This window comes from Amblyraja radiata, chromosome 38, assembly GCF_010909765.2.
Source record: "Amblyraja radiata isolate CabotCenter1 chromosome 38, sAmbRad1.1.pri, whole genome shotgun sequence".
NCBI classification, from domain to species: domain Eukaryota; kingdom Metazoa; phylum Chordata; class Chondrichthyes; order Rajiformes; family Rajidae; genus Amblyraja; species Amblyraja radiata.
In genome coordinates, this window is record NC_045993.1 from 15,419,591 (window position 1) to 15,426,839 (window position 7,249).

At 49.9% G+C, this 7,249-nt stretch overlaps 1 protein-coding gene across 3 annotated transcripts in view; it reads right to left on the reverse strand.

The window, feature by feature from the left end:
- LOC116966848 (GTPase HRas-like) overlaps positions 1-1,115 on the reverse strand; it is a 41,653-nt gene extending 40,538 nt beyond the window's left edge. Inside the window, exon 1 of one of the 3 annotated variants that reach the window (XR_004410075.1) lies at positions 960-1,088. The gene's annotated coding sequence lies outside the window, so the exon portion shown is untranslated. Of the gene's footprint in view, positions 1-841; positions 937-959 lie in introns of those variants that run through there. The other 2 variants (XM_033013188.1, XM_033013189.1) reach the window with 2 other exon arrangements.
- Positions 1,116-7,249: the final 6,134 nt, after the last annotated feature.

Sequence of the window (7,249 nt, forward strand, 5' to 3'; positions counted from 1 at the left end):
ACCCCCTACCCCGGGGCCGCTCCCCACCACCCCCTACCCCGGGGCCGCTCCCCACCCCCACCCCACCCGCCCCCTACCCCGGGGCCGCTCCCCACCCCCCCTACCCCGGCGCCCTCCCCACACCCCCTACCCCGGGGCCGCTCCCCACCCCCACCCCACACCCCCTACCCCGGGGCCCTCCCCACACCACCTACCCCGGGGCCGCTCCCCACCCGCCCCCTACCCCGGGGCCCTCCCCACAACCCCCTACCCCGGGGCCCTATCCCGGGGCCGCTCCCCACCCCGGGGCCCTCCCCACACCCCCTACCCCGGGGCCGCTCCCCACCCGCCCCCTACCCCGGGGCCCTCCCCACACCACCTACCCCGGGGCCGCTCCCCACCACCCCCTACCCCGGGGCCCTCCCCACACCCCCTACCCCGGGGCCGCTCCCCACCCCCACCCCACCCGCCGACCTACAGCTCAGGTTAAAGAGCCCATGTATGAAGGCGCCCCGTCCCCTGTCCTCACCCCGGCCATATCCCTCTGTCCCCCGCTCTGCGCCTTCCCCTTCCTCCAGGCCCCGGGCGGGTGTGGCCGCTCCGCCAGCGGTGTCCGGTTACCAGGAGACTCCCACCCCAAGGCCCGGCTCCCTCGGCCTCCCGGATGCCGCCGGTGCCGGTACCGGTACCGCCCCGCTGGGCCCACTCCCTCCCGGTCACCGCCGTGAGGGGGGACGGACGGACACCGGGTATCATCCCCTGCTCGGCCGCAGGGCGGGGACGGAGCGCGGGATCCACCGCAGTGAGGCCGTGTCGGGTCGGTGCCGCGGCCGCAGTAAAGGGAGGTGAGGCCGGGACCCACCGCAGTGAGGCCGCGTCGAGTCGGGGCCGGGGCGGGGCCGCTGCAGTGAGGCCGGGCCGGGCTGTTACAGGATCGGTGCCGCTGCCGCCGTGGGGACGGGTCGGTGTCGGGGACTCACCGCAGTTCGGTCTGTCCGGGGTGGGTGGGTGATGATGCCGCTGCTTCAGTGAGGCGGGGCTGGGCCGTTACAGCGCTGCCGCTGCTGCTGCTTCAGTGAGGCTGGGCTGGGCGGGGCCGGGCATCTGCCGCTGCGGGAGCCGCCTTTAGCGGGAGTACGGTAGTGGGCGGGACCTCGCTGGCGCAATCCCCGCTGCCAATAGCGGGCGGCCCCGCCCTGACGGACAGTTCCCGCAGCCAATGGCTGGACCGTACCCAGCCAGCAGCGTCACCATGGCTCAACATGGACACCAGAGCGGGACTGCAACCAGAAGCAAAGCTCCTACAGTCCGCTATGGGATGTTTGACCACACGTACAGGCATCTGGACCGGCAGAAGTCAGGACAAGATAGCTGTTGGTATCAATGGTCAGAGACTCGCGGTATGTTGGCCTTCATCAGCCTGGGCCTTGAGCATGGAATGTTATATTACAGTTAAAGCTGGTGAGGCCACAAAATTGGAGCATTGTGTTCAATTTTGCTCACCCTGCTATAGGAAAGATATAAAGCTGGAAAGAGTGCAGAGAAGATTTACGAGTATGTTAATGTAAACCAATTGGACAATTTCAGTGGGGGAGGGGAAGGGGGAGAATTTAAAGGCTAGCCGTTGGATTGTTTGCAATATCCAAATTAGCTAATTGAGCAACTAATAATAATAAATCAAGGCTTTGTGGAGTTGAAAAAGCTACTTTCTTAACTACTAAACCAGGTTCGCTTCTTAATAAACAGACACCACACAAACTGTTTGGTAGACCAGATCAAAACTTTACTTAACATCGGCCGATGGAAGGAGGGAGGATTCCAGTCAAGTGACCATTACAGACACTTGACTGTCCTCCGTTCACCTCACTGAACAACAGAATTACATTGCCTTAAATAGGGTTTTTTTTGTCCCCTTAGCACATTTCAGACATTAGTCATGGTCAGAGGTACAGGGAAAGGTTTCCACAGAGTGCATCACATCAAAGGCCTTTTGTTTACATGTTACAAGATAACATTGGCCATTTGGTTTACGACATTTTATCTTTCCACTTCCCTGTTCCTCTCTCGTCCTTCATAAACATTGGCTATTTGGATAAGGCCATTTTATCTTCACAGAGATCACCCTAGCTCTGTCATTTGGTCCTTCATAAACATAGGCCATTTGGTTTATGGCATCTTACTTCACAGATATGACTAGCTGTTTCTCTCTTCCTTTCTCGCCTCCTCCCCCATAACATTGGCCATTTGGTTTATGGCATCTTACTTCAAAGATGTGACTAGCTCTTTCTCTCTGCTTGTCCCTTGGGAGACAATGTTATGGTGTTTATTATCCCACACACCCGAAACCTGAGGCAAGCCTAATTTGAGACTAAATATAAGCTGTAAGCTAGCCCAGAAACCTATTTTAATATCTTCTTATATTTTTAACTAAAATTCAGCTTCATCAGAGTGGCCTAGGATCTTCAACAGTTCTCTGGCACTGTTCCTACCTGCTTCAAGCATGTGGTGGTCCAGCGCCTCCTTGCCTAGCAACTACAGACCTATTTCAAAACTGCCTTTCCTTTCAAAAGTCCTTGAAAAGGTAATTTTAAGTCAACTTCTGCCTTACCTTCACCAAAATACCATCTTGGAAATTTTCCAATCAGGTTTTAGGGCCCACCACAGCACAGAGTCTGCCTTGTTGAAGGTACATAATGACCTACTTCTCACCGTTGACTCCGGCGACTGTGCAATCCTGCTCCTTCTCGACCTCAGCGCAGCATTTGATACTGTCGACCACACCATCCTAATTGACCGTCTCCGGTACGGGGTTGGTATTGATGGCACTGCCCTCAGCTGGTTCATCTCCTACCTCAAAGGTAGGAGTTTCTCTACTAACATAGGCAACTCTTTCTCCTCCCCAGCTAGCCTCTGCTGCGGGGTTCCACACGGCTCCATCGGCCCCATTCTCTTCTCCCTGTATATGCTCCCCTTAGGCCAAGTCATTCAAAGGCACGGCATTTCCTTCCACTGCTATGCAGACGATACACAACTCTATCTCCCCCTGAAGCCCAAAAACCGATCAAATCTACTTAATCTTATCCACTGCCTCGAGGATATAAAGTGTTGGATGGTCCAGAACTTCCTCCAGCTAAACGAGAGTAAGTCTGAGGTCATCCTTCTCGACCCCTCGGACTCAATCAAAACGATAGCAGGCAGCCTTGGAAGCCTTACCCCATTACTCAAACCTCACATGATATTTGACTCAGTTGAAATTTGACAAACAAGTCAATGCCGTGGTAAAAGCTAGCTTCTTCCAGCTTCAGACGATAGCTAAAATAAAACAATTAGATAGATAGATAGATCCTTTATTTGTCATTCAGACCTAACGGTCTGAACGAAATTTCGTTACCTGCAGTCATACATACAATAATACAATAATAAACAACAGAACAGACAATAAACACAAATTAACATCCACTACCGTGAGTCCACCAAGCACCTCCTCACTGTGATGGAGGCAAAAATCTTAGGGCTGCAGTCTCTTCCCTCCTCTTCTCCCTCTGCGCTGAGGCGATACCCCACCGGGCGATGGTAAATCAGTCCTGCGGCTCACCGAGCTCCGCGAACGGGCCGGTTCAAACACCGCGGCCCGGGGTGGTCGAAGCTGCCGCCCTCCAGTCCAGCGGACACAGCTGTTGATGACGTCGTCCACTGGCCCGCGGCCGAACCTCGGACTCAGGCCGCCGCCGCCAGAACGGCGTCTCAACCACCGGAGCACCGTTCCAGTTCCGAGCCGGGTCACCCTCACATGAGTGTCTCAGCCCCGCACCAGGCCGCCCCCATGGGAGCGCTGTTGCCCTCGAGCTGGACCGCACCGACGGGAGCGCCGTTACTCTCAAGACGGGCCGCCCCCACGGGAGCGCCGTTACCCTCAAGCTGGGCCGCCCTGACGGGAGCGTCTCAGCCCCGTGCCAGGCCGCCCTCACGGGAGCGCCGTTCCAGCCCCGAGCCGGGCCGCCCTCGCAGGAGCGTCACAGCCCCTCACGGGAGTGCCGTTCCAGCCCCGAGCTGGGCCGCCCTCACGGGAGCGAGCCCAGGGCGAGTCCTGACAGGCTGCCTCCGGAGCCTCGAGGTCGCCAGCTCCGCCACTAGGCTTCAGCGCAGACGGAGGCAGAGAAGGGGGATACGACAAAAAAGTTGCATTCCCCCGAAGGGAGAGACAGCAAGCCCTGTTTCAACCCCCCCCCACATAAACACAACCTAAAACCAAAAACTTAGCTAAACAAAATGAAAAAAACAACACAAAAAAGTAAAAACAAACGGACTGCAGGCGAGCCGCAGCCGTTCACCAGCGCCGCCACTTCACTTCCAAACAATTCCTCCACTTTGATGACCTCGAAAAGTTTATCTCCTCACGCCTAGATTACTGCAACTCCCTTTACACTGGCATCAGCCAATCTTCCCTGTCCCGCCTGCAACTGGTCCAAAACGCCACAGCGAGTCTCTTGACGGGCACCCGAAAAAAGGACCACATCACCCCGATTCTGGCCTCTCTCCACTGGCTCCCTGTGCGGTTCCGAATAAATTTCAAGATCCTTCGTTATGTCTACAAAGCCCTTAATGGGCTTGCCCCCACCTTCATCAAAAGTCTGCTTACCCACCACACCACCTCCAGGTCCCTCGGATCGGCCGACTTGGGGTTACTGACCATCCCGCAGGCTAGGCAAAAGCTGAAGGGCGACCGCGCCTTTGCAGTTGCAGCTCCTAGACTGTGGAACAGCATCCCTCTTCCCATCAGAACTCCCCCCCCCCCCCCCCCCCCCCCATCGGCTCTTTTAAGTCGAGACTTAAAACTCATCTTTACTCTCAAGCCTTTCTTGACGTCCTCTGAGGGAGGGCTACATATGAAGAAAGACTGGATAGACTCGGCTTGTACTCGCTAGAATTTTGAAGATTGAGGGAGGATCTTATAGAAACTTACAAAATTCTTAAGGGGTTGGACAGGCTAGATGCAGGAAGATTGTTCCCGATGTTGGGGAAGTCCAGAACAAGGGGTCACATTTTTATTTATTTTTTAATATTTTTATTAGAAGCAAACATATTATGGTAAAGTATAGTTACATATTATAGTAAAAAAAAAATTCATATACATCACTCATACATTATTAAAAAATTTCAATTGTCCATTAATTCTGCTTCTGGTGTTTTTTTATGTAGAAAGAGAGAGAAAGAGAAAACAATAATTACAAATATCAAAAAAGAGAAAAGGTGGAATGAGTTACTTATAATACATCATTGGAGATAAATTCGTAGATTATAAAGTATAACTTTTCATCTAATCCTGAGTTCAAGCTTCAGTTGGATTTTTGTGCCGGGCCAATCTATCCCTTCAAATAGTTCACATGAATGGAGCCCATATTTTAACAAAAAGTTCTTGTTTGTTCATTAAGACAAGTCTAATGCTTTCTAGATGTAGGGTCGCCGACATTTCCACAATCCACATTTAAATTGTGGGGGTTATAGGGCCTTTACAAAATTTTAATATTAATTTTTTCCAAGTTATTATACTGTAGTCGAGGAAGTTTCTTTGGCTTGATGTGAGTGTTGAACTTTGTTCTGATATCCCAAGTATTATTAATTTTGAGTCTGGATCCAATTTAGTATTAACAACTTCAGAAATTATTCCAAAAATATCAGTCCAGAAATTTTTAATTTTTGTACAATTTGCAAAAGTATGTGTTAAATTGGCCTCTAGATGCAGAAATTTATCACAAATAGGTGAAATATGTGGGAAGATTCTATTTAGTTTTATTTTGGAGTAATGTAATCTGTGTTAGACTTTAAATGGGTATTAAAGCATGTCTGGCATTTAACGAGCATTGATGTATGTGTTGTAAACTTTCGTCCCACATATCTTTCGTTATAGGATGACCTAATTAATTTTCCCATGTGGGTCTATATAGTTCCATCGGTGGTAACTCGTTGTTTAAAAGGGTGTTATAAATATAAGCTATTAATTTGACAGTATTAGGATGCTTATTCAAACATTCATCAAGAATTTCTGATTCCCTAGTCCTATAAACTTGTGTATTAGATTTAACATAATCTCTAATTTGTAAATATCTGAAGAAATTATTTGAGTGCAGTCCATAATTCTGTTGTAACTCTTGAAATGAAAGAAAAATGCCTTTCCTATAAAGATGTCCAATCTTTTTAATTCCATAATTTTTCCATTGTGTGAAACCTTTATCCAATGGGAGGCAGGAAGCAGAAAAGGGAAGCACTCGGACACAAGAGGAGAAAGAAAAAAAAGGAAATAAACAGAGAATAAGAGGTGGGGGGTTTCTTAAATGTGCATATTTTAATGCTAGGAGCATTGTAAGAAAGGTGGATGAGCTTAGAGTCTGGATAGACACCTGGAAGTATGATGTTGTGGCGATCAGTGAAACATGGTTGCAGGAGGGCTGTGATTGGAATCTAAATATTCCAGGATTTCGTTGCTTCAGGTGTGATAGAATTGGAGGGGCAAGAGGTGGAGGTGTTGCATTGCTAGTCAGGGAAGATATTACAGCAGTGCTTTGGCAGGATAGATTGGAGGGCTCATCTAGGGAGGCTATTTGTGTGGAACTGAGAAGTGGGAAAGGTGTAGCAACACTTATAGGGGTGTATTATAGACCGCCAAATGGGGATCGAGAATTGGAAGAGCAAATATGTAAGGAGATAGCAGATATTAGTAGTAAGCACAAGGAAGTGATTGTGGGAGATTTCAACTTTCCACACATAGACTGGGAAACACATTCTGTAAATGGGCTGGATGGTTTGGAGTTTGTAAAATGTGTGCAGGATAGTTTTTTGCAGCAATACATAGAGGTACCTACTAGAGGAGGGGCAGTGTTGGACTTCCTGTTAGGAAATGAGACGGGACAGGTGGCGGAGGTATGCGTTGGGGAGCACTTCGGGTCCAGTGATCACAATACCATTAGTTTCAATATAATTATGGAGAGGGTCAGAACTGGACCTAGGGTTGAGATTTTTGATTGGAGAAAGGCTAACTTTGATGAGATGCGAAATGATTTAATAGGAGTGAACTGGGACATTTTGTTTTATGGGAAGGATGTAGAAGAGAAATGGAGGACATTTAAAGGGGAAATTTTAAGAGTACAGAATCTTTATGTTCCTGTTCGGTTGAAAGGAAACAGTAAACATTGGAAAGAGCCCTGGTTTTCAAGGGAAATTGGACATCTTGTTCGGAAAAAGAGGGAGATCTACAATAATTATAGGCAGCATG